This window comes from Adiantum capillus-veneris, unplaced genomic scaffold (genome assembly GCF_014529385.1).
Source record: "Adiantum capillus-veneris isolate H3 unplaced genomic scaffold, ASM1452938v2 Hic_scaffold_321, whole genome shotgun sequence".
Taxonomy (NCBI): Eukaryota; Viridiplantae; Streptophyta; class Polypodiopsida; order Polypodiales; family Pteridaceae; genus Adiantum; species Adiantum capillus-veneris.
In genome coordinates this window covers 80229-94519 of record NW_028221434.1, presented here as the reverse complement: position 1 = coordinate 94519, position 14291 = coordinate 80229, and the positions used below count along the sequence as shown (strand labels likewise).

Sequence of the window (14291 nt, the reverse complement as noted above, 5' to 3'; positions counted from 1 at the left end):
GCTGCTAGCTAAAAGGCTAGGAGTAGTCAAATGCATTGCCATCACTCCATACGTGCAAAGGGAAGGTGGATCCTATGAAGGGTGATGAACTCCTGTGGATGTCAACACCGGCATGGTAAGAGAGTAAGTAAGTGATCTACTCTCTATGCATCATGGATGATGGACCAACCGCCTTCCCGTTTAGGTTTTTGCAACACATGCATGTAAATATTTATGTAGATATAAAATCTTTTATCAACAAAAGATTGTGTATCTGTTTGGTGCTGCAGTGCTAGGAGAAATTCTTAACTCCCAAACCCTATTATTCTCCTCATGATAGATTACCACCACTCTTTCAATGTTTCTATTTTTATCCTGGATTAAATCCATTCACCCAACCCTGTAAGAAAGCCGCTATGCGCCACTGAGTCATTTGTGATCTTTTTCTAATAAAAAGTTTGTAATTTTTTCTCATTGAGTTACTACTATGGCAAATATCTCTTTCCCCACATTCAATCGAAAGAAGGGAGAAGACATCACCACCGATTTTTTGGATGAATTTACGGGATTATTTTTTGACTCGAGGTATTTTTCCTTCTATTCCTTCCACTGCAGGATGTTTCCATGGATTCAGATATCAACATGACTTTTGATTTTGAGCATCATACCCTTGATCCTACCCATGATGGCTTGCAGTTGGATGCTCTCACGGAGGGTGCCCGCAACGCTACTGGAGGTGATGACTCTTATGAGTTGCCTGATATTCAAGAGTTTCGAGCACTTTAGACACACATATCAATAATGGAGGGAAATTTTGCATCTCTAAATGAAAATGCCACTAAATTATCTTCTAGTGATACAACTTACGCAGCAGCAGGCCAAGGCCCCTGTTGACACACACATGCATGAGCACACTAATACTCAGGGGCAAGGCCCTTCTGATCATGGACAAGATCCATCTCCAAATTCTTTGCACACTCTCACTACAAAGGAGGTGGATGAGTTATTCAAAAACACCAAACAACCGACTTTTAAGAGGGAAGACCGAGATCACAATAAGGATGCAGTTATTATCTTTCTGAGCAAGTGGGATGGAATTCACGCCTTACGACGTACTCTGGATGGAATCAGAGCACTGCAAACAGTTTAAATCTGGAAGGCAAGGTCTATAAATGGTGGATGTCTCTCAAGGAGAAGAATATCATACCACAAAGTCGGGCAGCCTTTGAGGCTATGTTACGCAAAGAATTCTTGTCTACAAATGAGCGAGATCGGAATTGGAAGTCTTGGGACACGTGTTCCATGTGCCAACACCCATCATTACTTGAATATATATCTCACTATCGAGATGCTATCCTCAGGTTGGAAGGACTAGACACCTTTCAGCAAGTACATGGGTTTATCTGCGATCTAACGCTAGAGCTTAAGAAGCACGTTAAGACTGAGGATCCTAAAACACTTGAGGAGTCCATAGTGAAAGCACACATTCATGATGATCCAAATGAAAAAAAATCACATAATAATCATGTGCCTGTTAATACACATGGTAATACACTCACACAGTATGGACAGAATAAAAGGAAATTTATAATAGCCAATTCTGAAGCAGCTAAAATACCGAAGGGGTCCCGTGGTCCTCTCTCTCCTAAGGACTTTGATAAGGATAAAAAAGAGAATTTATGTTTTCAATGCTTGGGAAGCGGTCATGGAAAAAAGGATTGTCCCAAGGGGAAATCTGTTGCTCATGGCAAGGAGAAAGCAGTGCACACGGCGCAACTGCTGCCTCTTGATTCTTCCTCATGATTATCTACAGTGGAAGTAACACACACCGAGGTGGTGCATGAATGTTGTCTCATAGCTTCCATGTGGCAACAGACCTTTGGACCACATGAGTAAGTACATATGTACGGATCTGTGCAAGGACACAAGGTGCGCATCTTGGTAGATGACGGTGCTACTCACAATTTCTTTAATTATGGATTGGTGAAAAAACTCAAATTGCCTCAAACTCCGAGTTCCCACCGCTACAAGGTAGAAATCATGAATGGATATGATGCCAAAATCTCGGATACTCAAGTCTGAGCTGTACCGTTGGAAGTACAAGGCTACTCCACATCCTTGGATTTTAAGGTTATGAACATGGAGAGGGCATACATGGTCCTTGCTAGGGAATGGTTGCATACCCTAAGACCATTACTGAAGCATAAAACAGCTTAATGTTTGAAACTCATGGCGCACATGTGTTGTTGTTAGGAGAGAAGGATATGCCTTCTTCACCACTCATATGTACAACTGAGCTTACACAACTCGTTTTTGATAATGAGATAGATCAAGTTTTCTTGTGTTACTCATTGTCTCATTTTCTCTCTAACATTGAATTTGTTGAACATTCCTCAATGCTGCATGCTTCTCTCTCATCTCTTTCAACAATGACTACTTCTCAACAAGCAAAGGTTTCTAGTGATTGAAAAAATTTATTTAAGGAATTTCACGATGTTTTTCCTAATAATTTTCCATCAGGATTACCGCCGACACGATCGGTGCAACATAGCACCGATGTGCTTACATGCAGTAAACTATTCAGTAAACCACCCTACTGCATGAGTTACTTTGAAGCTGCTGAGGTGGAACGTCACCTTGCTGACTATCTTAGCAGAGGGTTTATCCAACATTATAGTAGAGCGAGTTCACCATATCTTCGTGCTCTTCTTCTCGCACTCTCTCTCACATCACACTTTCGCTCGTACTCCTTCAACTGGTATCAGAGCTCAGATCAAGGCTCGGGGCAGCATTTGAAGGTAGCCAGAGTCACCTGCTCAGATTGGAGTGAGTTCGACAGGCAAAGACATGGCCCAAATTCCTATGGGATAGCCCAAAGGGCTTGGTGTTCTCAGAATTTCATTCTGAGGTCATCTCAGCCACCGTTCGACTTCGACAAAGTTCTGCGCAGGCCATTTTCGACTACGTGGTCTCGACGGGTGCAGATCCGACTCTGCAAATTTGGGGTTTTTGGCCTATGACTGCAAGCGTTGAGGATATCGGCACTCCCAGAGTGTTGATTTGTGGCCGTCTACACTTCGAAAGACGGCTCACAGTTCTTGGAGGCATGTCACATACGACACATGCGCATCTACACACAGACTATAGGCGACATCCACTAGTTCATCAGGTAGCTTGTGTTTGCTGCTTGATATTCCAGTTTTCATCTTGACATTGCAGGTACTTCCACATGGGATGTATTGTCAGAGATGATGTATGTCTGTTGAGGGTTTGCTGGCTGTGAGTCACGCAGCAAATAACCGCCGCAGTGGTTACAGCATACAAAGGGAAATTTGTGGATGTATGACTTTGTTGGAAGTCTATGTATTGTCAGATTTATTGCAGCCTTTGTTGAGGGTCGAGTGAGGTTTTATTGAGCTGGGGGATTCTCGAATGTTGAGATCCTTTTGAGGACAGTGCAGGACAGTGAGAGACAGTACAGGTGCAGGACAGGTTTACCCACAGCTTACAGTTGACGGGAGCAAAGCGAACCCCGAACCCCCGACGGCCTCTAAAACACCGGGGACCGAATGGCGCGCCTCGAGCCCATCACGGTAAAGAAAATAGGGGGCACCACCTAGCTTCAGCGGCTAGGACGCAAACAACACACCACCATAACAAAGTTTTCATCCAAGAGAGATGGATGCTTGGGATTAGTGATGAAGAGGAAAGGGAATGAGATCAAGTGAGAGAGAGTGAGAGAGAGAGAGAGAGAGAGAGAGAGAGAGAGAGTGAGGGAGGGGGTATAGCGGCTTAGTACTTAGGCACCACAAAAGGATGGCAAATCCACACAACCTTCACATATACACAAGCTCACTCCAAACACAAGACTAGGTGGCGATTCCGCACACCTGACATGGGCAAAACATTGCAAGAAAACATACTCACAAAACCTCAAGCTTTATTTAGAGAATAAGGTGATGAAATTGGGAGCATAGGGTAGGGGAATGAGAAGGGAGAGAGTGGTAGAGCACATGGCGGATAGGTGGGAGTTGATGGCAAAGACTTGCACGAGGGTTATGGCCATCATCCTTCATTTAGTTGCCCTTCATCTTCCATAGACAAGGGTGTAGAGATCATGCTCAAGACAAGCATGGTGATTGCAGTGATGGTGATGGTGTGGGTGTGTGTGGGTGTGTGTGCACTAGGCACACACAGTGCATAGTGTGTTCTTTGCTGATGTTGTGTGTGTATTTAGTGTGATGGTGACCCCTCTTTATATAGAGGAGGAGGGGGGAGGAATTCTAGAATTTAGAACTGAAGAAATCATTATCTACATAGGCCATGTGACTATGGGCCCCACTTGTTTAGCTGTGTGTATATCTGCCAAAACAGCAGTCTCATGAGAGAGAGACTAAGAGAGAGAGATGGGTTGATGAAAAAAAGTGACAGGTGACATGGAGAATAAAGTAATTACAAGAGGGGAGAGAGGGGAGTGTGTTCAGAGGTGAATCTGTGTGCAGATGTGTGTGAACACAAGAAAAATCAGGTAACCACCGGGTGGGGATGGGTCTGTGGACACCTTTTTCAGTGAATCTGAGTCTGTGTGAGTGTGGGGAAGGTTATTTAGCTACAAGACAAGAGATATGGCACCCTTTAGAGAGAGGGGGGGGTATTTGGGTCATGGGATATGATAGGAGAGAGAAAGGGGGGGTGGGGTATACTATTTTGGAAGATAGGATACGCTGCATGTGAGTTAGGGTGCATTATTGGTGAGTTAGAATGCATTATTGGTGAGAGGTGGGGTAGCTTGAGGGGAGAGAGAAAGGAGAAAGGACAAGGGGAAGAGAGAGGGGGTTGACCTTTTGAGTGGCGGAGAGGAAAAGTGACACACGGTGGGGCATCAGTGAAGAAAAAGGAGGCAAGGTGGGGATGGGCTGCCCCGCAGGCATGAGGTGGCCTATTTTACCTTTCTCATATATTTACATAATCATACTTTTTTTTTCTTACTTTTCCAATGCCTTTTATCACTCCCTCCCTAAGAGGAGGTTTCCATGGGGTGGGGACGAGAGAAGAGGGGTATGGGAGCTTGGCTTGTGAAAAGCCCCCATTACAGGGTTAGAGAGATAATGGTTTTTGAGCTGTTTTTGGTCTATTTTTTAGTACACCAGAGCCATTTTACAAAGGAGAATTTGCCAAAATTTCTGCAGAATCTGAAGCTTTCTTGGTTCATTTGATAGGTTGATATTGGTTCAGAGGTCAATTTACAAGGGAAACTCTGCCGAATTTTTCCCAGGAAAGTAAAATACTGTGAAGCGTAGCTATGGCTGGATCACAGGACAGTGCTCTTAACAATATCAAGAAGTTGGATGGAACCAATTTCCCATTGTGAAAGAAGCAGATTTGGCACGTGTTGGTACAAAAGAAGCAGATAAAACCTATAAAGCTCAAGGGGATAAAACCAGAAGATATGGACCAAGATGAATGGAGTGAAATGGATGAATTGGCACTTTCTACCATTATGCTAACTTTGGAAGAAAGCGTTTACTTCAATGTAGCAGACGAGATGTCAGCTTATCAAGCATGGTTAACACTAGGTTGGTAATGGAACACTTTTATGTCCTGGGACACTTTTATGTCCTGTTAAGTGACCATTTTCCTTGAATTATGTCAAGAGTTTCAAAATGGATTTTGAGGTGCTATCTATCTAGAAAGTTGTCTCATGAGCTGAAAAAAACTCGACATTTTTTTGGAATATCAATTCTATCTTTAACCTTGTCCTTGCACAACATTTCACAACCTAAACTGTGTGAAAAAACGGGTCCTGTTTTTGGCATTTTTCAACTTTGTGCAACTATACCACTCTAGAACTCATGTTTATAAGGTCTATAATGATAGAGAACTATCTTTAGTAGTCCTCAACATGTCCTGATGCTACAAGGGAGAAATAAATGTTAAAGTTGTAAGTTATGACCAAATTACAAAAATTATCAAATCCTGTTTTTTAGCCAATTTTAGCTCTTCTATGATTTTTTTGGTGGCTTTCATGATATCCAAATACAGTTTTGATTTTCTATGTCGCATATTGTAACATAAAGCTAATATTCCTTGCGTTTTGGGGCACCTAATACCCTATTTTTCATAGTAGACAACGATGGTTGATTTTTTCAATTATAGAAGAAAACGAAACATTCTAGTATATCAAGTATAGCTTTTTCAATATTGTTAGTTTCTTGTGACAACTACATGCATTTTGTAGGTAGTAACCATATCTAGTCATAAGGATCAAATTTGGCTAGATATTGAATAGTTTCTATGGGATTCTACAACTCATAATGTTGAACCCAGTTTTTTCATGTTTGCTGTATTTAGCACTTCATCTTTGTCCCCAAGATTCCCCTTGGTAAGAGATGTATTATTCTTTTGACATGCTCCATGGATCCTTATGAACCTAAAGGACAATAGGGAACTAAGAAAACATGCATATATTATTTGTATTGAGCGTGGCTATAGAAACTTTGATGATAGGTTTGCAGAATGATAAAAATTCAACTTTTTTGTACCTATTTCTTTTGGCAAAACAAAAAATAGTGAGTGAGAAGCAATCATATGTTCTAATCACCAACCCATTGAAGTTAACCAGGGAATTTATCTCAAGTCCTACAAAAATCCCTAATCTTATTTTTATGCAACAAAACGTAAGAAATGACTGTTTTGATGAAAATGTACTGGTCCATCAACTTTGGAGGCTTGGTGTGACCAAAAGATGAGAAATTTTACAAGTTTCTTATTTTTTCCATGTGTAGTAGGCCTTGAACTATAACCTCATGAAAGGATTTTACAAAATGAGTGGATCTACTATGGTTTTGGAGGTTTTTTTCAAAACCCTGAAAGGACACTTTTATGTCCTGTTAGGTTACCAACCTAGTGTTAAAGCTGAGTGATCTTTATGAGAAGCAGAGTGCAGCTTCACAGGTATACTCGCTTAAGAAGCTTGTTGACTTGAAGATGAAAGAAGGGACACCTATGTCTAATCATCTGAATGAATTCAACACAATCTATAGTCAGCTGTCAGCTCAAGGTGTCAAGTTTGATGAACCTGTTAGAGCTATGTTCCTGTTGATCAAATTGCCGGAAAGTTGGGACACTTTTCGCACAGCTTTGAGTAATTCTGCACCTCCATATGGTTTGAACATAGCAGGTGTAGAAGAAAGTCTTCTTACTGAAGAAACCGATAGAAAGACAATGTACAAAGGCAAAGGAACAGCCTTAGTTGTCAGGGAAAGGACCAAAGAAAAGTACAAAGGTGGAAAGAGGAATCATTCCCGTAGTGCTAAAGGCAAGAGTGACATAGAATGCTACCATTGTGGCAAGAAGGGTCACATGAAAAGAGATTGCAAAGAATGGAAAGCAGAAAAAGGAAAAGATAAAGCTGAAGACCATGGTGAGAAGAACAAGTCCTCAGTGAAGATTCAAGAAATAAATGTGACAAACACTGTTGCAGAGGATGACAATCTAGTGTCAAGAGACATCTACTTTTCGAAGAATACAATGGACTCAGCTCTTCTTACAGCATCTGACGAAAATGCACTGAGTGACTGGATTATAAACTCAGGGGCATCACTTCATGTGTCTCCAAACAAGGAGTGGTTTACCTCTTATGCGACCACTAAAGATCATGTTCGGCTAGGCAATGGGTGGACATGTGAGATCTTAGGTGTTGGAGATGTTCGATTGAAGTTTCAGAATGGCTCTTCTTTCACGCTAAAGAATGTGAGACATGTTCCCGCAATTACAAAGAGCTTGATCAGCACAGGTTTACTTGATGATGCTGGCTACGTCACCAATTTTGGACAGAACATGTGGAAGATATCCAAGGGTTCTATGACAGTAGCACATGGAGTAAAGTCTGAAGGACTTTACATGATTTATGTATCAAATGTCTCTAAAAATGTAATCAATGTAACCGAGCAGCCGAACGTTTCTTTGTGGCATAGCCGGTTAGGACATATGTCCAAGAAGAGAATGGAAATCTTGTCTCGTTCTGGTTTTTTTCCTGGCTTGTCATTTAATGATTTTGAATTCTGTGAACATTGTCTGTATGGTAAGAAAACACAGCAGCCACATAAGCATAGAAGCAGTAGAAGAGATACACAGTTGGCACTTGTTCATAGTGATTTGTGTGGACCTATGCCTAACCTATCTATAGGGGGAGCTTCTTACTTTATGACATTTATAGATGATTACTCGAGGAAAGTATGGGTCTACTTTCTCAAGCACAAGGATGAAGCGTTTAGTGTTTTCAAAACGTTTGTGACACTTGTGGAGAATCAGAGTGGCAAGAAGCTTAAATGCTTACGCACTGACAATGGTGGAGAGTATGTTTCAAAGGCCTTTCAGGACTTTTGTGAGTCAAAAGGTATAAAACGTGAACTTACTGCTCCTTACAATCCTCCTCAAAATGGTGTTGCTGAGAGGATGAATAGGACCATACAAGAGAAGGTCAGAAGTATGTTGTCTAATGCACAGCTGTCAAATGGGTTTTGGGCTGAAACTGTATCAACAGTTGTTCATCTTATAAATAGATCTCCTAGCAAGGTTTTGCAGAAGGATTTAGTGGCAGAGATGGTATGGTCAGGCAAGGTGCCCTCATACAAGAATCTCAGAGTCTTTGGCTATGAGGCATATACTCACGTTGCAAAGGAATCTAGGAACAAACTTGAGCCAAAGAGTAGAAAGTGCATCTTTCTAGGCTATGGTAACTCTGGTGAGATGGGGTACAGACTTTGGGATCCCGAATCCAGAAAGGTTATCCACAGCAATGATGTTCACTTTAATGAAGCCAAATATCATTCTAAACCAGAGAGGGTTGAGGAGATTAGAAGAGTTGTCTTCCAAGAAGATGGACCTGCACGTGCAAGACAAAATATCAGGGCTCAAGAGGAGCAAGGATAGGATAGAGTGGAGCCACAGGTTGTGGCTGAGCCTGAGCCACCTATTGTGCGTAGATCTGGACGTATCACGCGACCTCCTGATAGGTTTGTTCCATCTATGAACTATGTCATGTTGACTGATTGCAATGAGCCTTCATGTTACAAGGAAGCAGTGCAAATGAAGGACTCCGGGAATTGGCAATTGGCCATGCAATCAGAGATGACAGCTCTGCATAAAAACCAGACATGGAAGCTAGTTAAATTACCACAGGACAAAAAGGCTCTACCTTGTAAATGGGTTTACAGGTATAAGATCACCGTTCATGATAGTCAGCCAAAGTACAAAGCAAGGCTTGTTGCCGAGGGCTTTAAGCAAGAACAAGGCATTGACTTTGATGAAGTCTTCTCTCCGGTGGTCAAGATGACTACATTGAGATGCTTTCTTGCATTGGTTGCCATATTAGATTTGGTGTTGCACCAAATGGATGTCAAGACAACGTTCTTGCATGGTGATTTAGATGTGGAAATTTACATGAAGCAGCCAAAAAGGTTTGTTGAGAAAGGCAAGGAATATTGGGTATGCTAGTTGATAAAGAGTCTTTATGTCTTAAAACAATCAAGGAGGGCATGGTACCATAAATTCCACAAGTTTATGCTTTCTCAAGGCTACAAACGTAGTGAGTTCGATCACTGTCTATATACAAAGAAGGCTAAGGATGGTAGTTGGCTGATCCTTATTTTGTATGTGGATGACATGTTGATTGTTGGCAAGCACTTGGAAGAAATTTCAGCTATGAAGTCAAAGATGGCAAAATCGTTTGACATGAAAGACATGGGTGAGGCAAGTCATATACTTGGTATGTGCATTGAGAGAGACAGATCAAAGAAGTTGATTTGGTTATCTCAAACAAAGTATATTGACAAGGTTTTGCAACGTTTCAATATGGAGAAGGGAAAGGCATTGAGTGTTCCATTGCCACCATATGTGAAACTTAGCAAACAAGATTGTCCTGTGTATGAGGAAGAACAGGCTGAAATGGATAAGATTCCATATGCGTCTGCAATGGGTATTTTGATGTATTCAATGATTGCTACTTGCCCAGACATTTCATTTGCATTTGGAGTAGTAAGTCGATACATGTCAAACCCAGGCAAGAAACATTGGGAGGCAGTGAAAGGAATATTGAGATACCTGAAAGCTACAAAGAGTATGCGCATATGCTATGGGAGTCAGGAGATAAGTGTAAAAGATTTTACAGACTCAGATTATGCAGGTGACTTAGACAACCGAAGGTCTACGTCAGGGTATGTCTTTGCATTGGCTGGTGGAGCAGTATCATGGCGTTCTAGATTACAAGATTGTGTTACTCAGTCTACTACAGAGGGTGAATATGTTGCATCATCAGAGGCATGCAAAGAATCAATTTGGCTTAATCGACTAGTAACAGATTTGGGAATCAAAGAAGAGATGCCCATGTTATATTGTGATAGTCAAAGTCGAGGATAAGCAACTTCAGCTTGTCAAAGTTCACACCACAGAAAATCCTGCTGATCTACTTACAAAAGGACTTCCCTCAGAGAGCTTTGTGCATTTTCGTAAGCAGTCAGGTGTGGGGTAGTACATCACTTCTCTACATCTCTTGTATATTAGCTTGTATAATAGCTTCTCTCACACTTAAAGTACCACATTGGACTTTAAGTGGGAGGTTTTTGGGGTATAAAGCCCAATGTGGTCGCCCAGGTAAGTGGGCGGGCCGCCAAGTATGTACACATATTCTTTTGTAAAAACCTAATAAGAACTCACTATGCTCTACACATTACAGTAGAGCGAGTTCACGATATCGTCGTGCTCTTCTTCTCGCACTCTCTCTCGCGTCGCACTTCCGCTCGTACTCCTTCACCCATTTCCACGTGTGGATGAGTTGTTCGACAAGCTCACTCATGATCGTATCTTTTCAAAAATAGACTTGCCGTCGGGTTATCACCAAGTATGTATTTGACTTGCTGATATACCCAAAACTGCATTTCGAACAAGGTTTAGACACTACGAGTTTTTGGTTTGGTTATGCCTTTTGGGTTAACCAATGCACCCGCAACATTCATGACACTTATGGATAGTATCTTGAAGCCGTACTTGGGCAAATTTGTCATTGTTTTTCTCAATGACATTCTAGTATATAGTGCTTCTAAGGAAAAACACTTACAACATCTAAGGCAGGTGTTTGAAATTTTATGAACAAATCAATTAAATGCCAAGGAATCTATGTGTGATTTTCTAAAGGAGGAAATTCACTATCTTGGGCATGTTACTTTGGCTACTAGGCTACACATGGATCAATCCAAAGTGGATACTATTCGAGAGTGGCATTCTTCGAAAAATCTGGAAGAGTTACATATTTTTTTAGGATTTGCAGGTTTTTATCGAAGGTTCGTTAGAAACTATGCTAATATTATTGCTCCCATGACAGACCAACTGAAAGGAAAAGGCAAGGCTTTTTAGTGGGGACCCGCTCAACAACATAGTTTATATACGCTCAAGGATGCATTAGCTACAACTCCAATTCTAGCTATTGTAGATCCTTTAAAACCATTTGTTTTAGAAACGGATGCCACTGACCATGCTATTGGAGAAATCTTGCTACAAGAAGGGTGGCCAATTGCATTTGAAAGCAAGAAGCTTGATTCAGCACAATAGAATTATTATGCTTATCAATGATAACTCTATTCAAACGTGCCAACCTTGAAAACATGGTGACATTATTTGTATGGCACTCAGTTTGAGATTGTGTTTGACCATGAAAGCACTAAATGGTTTACACAACAAACCGATTTGAAGGGCCAAAAAGTGAGGTGGACTCAGATTCTTCAGGAATATGATGCAAATCTCCGGTATTGTAGAGGACAATACAATGTGGTGGCTGACGCTCTTAGTCGTATGCCTGAGATCAATTCTCTCTTGTTCACACAACTTTGTAGTGAATTTTTGGATTCTTCAAAGGGAAAATATGAGCAGGATGACGCATATTCCAAAGTGTGGAGCCATGTACAAATGAGGGATCCTTCTCACTCCAATGTTGGTAGTGTATTGTTAACCTCCACACACTATTCTACTCTGTCGAGTGATGAACTATAACGATAGAAGAATTTTACCATCAACAATGGGTACCTACTCCATAAGGGGAGAGTTTGTGTACCGACAGACACAGACATTCGGGGCCAAATTCCTTATGAATGTCATGATAGTCCAAGTGCAGGGCACCCGGGGATTAGAAAGACTTATGCTCTCGTACGACGATAGTTTTACTGGCCAAGTTTACATGGCTTTGTTCAAGATTATGTCTTGCATTGCCAAAAATGTCAAGTTAACAAAGCAGAGTGCCTCAAAGTAGGAGGACTCGTACATCCTTTGGAGAGTCCCAATGGTAAATGGGAAAGTATGTCTATGGATTTATTTGTGGGTTTACCAACCACTATACGAGGTCATGACTTAGTATGGGTGGTCGTAGATTAGTTGACTAAACTACATATGTTTTTTCCAACCAAATCAACGATTAAGACTCTAGAATTAGCCAAGTTATTTGTGGACAACCTATACAAGTTGTATGGCTTGCCAAGTAAAATTATCAGCGATCGCGATCCCAAGTTTAACAGTCATTTTTGGAGGGCTGTGTTTAAACGATTGGTTATACAACTCAACCCCAATACAACCGATCATCCAGAAATGGATGGTCAAACTGAACAAGTTACTGAAGTGCGAGAGGATATGCTACACACATATTTTAGCAAGAAATCAACAGACTGGGAAGAATATCTATCTCTTCTTGAGTTTGCTTACAATAGTGCTAACCATGTCACGGCTGGATTTAGTCCTTTCATACTCCAAGTTAAATTATCAGCGATCGCGATCCCAAGTTTAAAAGTCATTTTTGGAGGGTTGTGTTTAAACTATTGGTTATACAACTCAACCCCAATACAACCGATCATCCAGAAACGGATGGTCAAACTGAACAAGTTACTGAAGTGCGACAGGATATGCTACACACATATTTTAGCAAGAATCAACAGACTGGGAAGAATATCTACCTCTTCTTGAGTTTGCTTACAATAGTGCTAAGCATGTCATGGTTGGATTTAGTCCTTTCATACTCATGTATGGTTTTCAACCTAGGTCACCTATTATGGTGGGGTTGGCAACCGCAAAACTCCAACAGATTAAGGATTTTCTCCAAGACCACATGGATATGCTGAAACTCACTCGTCAGAACATCTAACAAGCGCAGGATCGGTATAAGAAGTACGCTTATGAGAAACGTCGGCAAGTTACCTTTGAGGAAGGGGAGGAAGTATTTTTCTGTGTGCCTGAGCATTCAAAAAGTGTGAAAACTAGGGCAACACGATATTGTGGGCCATTCAAAATACTCAAGCGAGTGGATGATCATGCCTACAAACTATCGTTACCTACACATTCTTGTATTCATCCGGTGTTTCATGTAAGACGTCTACGTAATCGACTACATGGGGATGACAACATCATTGACCAACATATTCTGGTCAATTACGTTGAACGTCTTACCTCCGGATTCCCTTGTCCACACTGCCTAGTCTGGCCCTTGGCCCAGTCCGTGACTACTTGGCCTTGCCCTTGTCCTAACACTTTAGCACACTTCAATGGAGCTTCTACAGCTGCACTCAAAATTGGCATCACATTCTCTGTCCACTATGGAACCACCTGCACTTCCTCCAAAATCGAAGCTTCTCTAGCCGGCATCTTTGGCATAGGAACCACTCTGTCTCTGTGTAGCCAAAGAACCCTTGGTTCTTTACGGACTTGCACTTCTCTTTGCACCACCTATGGCTCTTCTACCACCACATTACACTCCCTTGGCATCACATCGCCTGACAAAACCTGCCTAGCCTCATGCTTCTTCAAAATCTTTTTTGTCCGCCCTTTTGCTAGAGCTATCACCTCTTCATATGAGAATGGGCCATCTATTTCCACCGTATCACGCACTTCCTCATGCAGGTAATCCATGAATTTACACAATTTCAAAAACAATCATTTTCTGCAACAGCTACCTTGATCAATTTCCCGCAAAGGGCTTCAAATTCCCATTCGAACGCTTGAAAATCACCCTCCAAGCTTTCATTCAATCCATCCAGCTTCCGCTTTACTTCATCTAGATGCACATTGAGAACGAATCTTCTTCAAAAAACCACCTCCAGGGCTTCACAATCTCCCATTTTCTTCATCACCAAGGATACCGGACCATAGCCTTGCTTTACCACGAACCAGGAGCGGGAACACATGACCGCACAATCTTCTCTTGATAGACCGCTTTCCAACACAAACAATCCATAATCCTGAAGCCAGGTTTCCGCATCTTCGACCCTAGTGAAAAT

At 41.6% G+C, this 14291-nt stretch overlaps 1 pseudogene; it reads left to right on the top strand.

Moving 5' to 3' along the window:
• LOC147417222 (uncharacterized) overlaps window positions 1–765 on the top strand; it is a 30127-nt pseudogene extending 29362 nt beyond the window's left edge.
• Window positions 766–14291: the final 13526 nt, after the last annotated feature.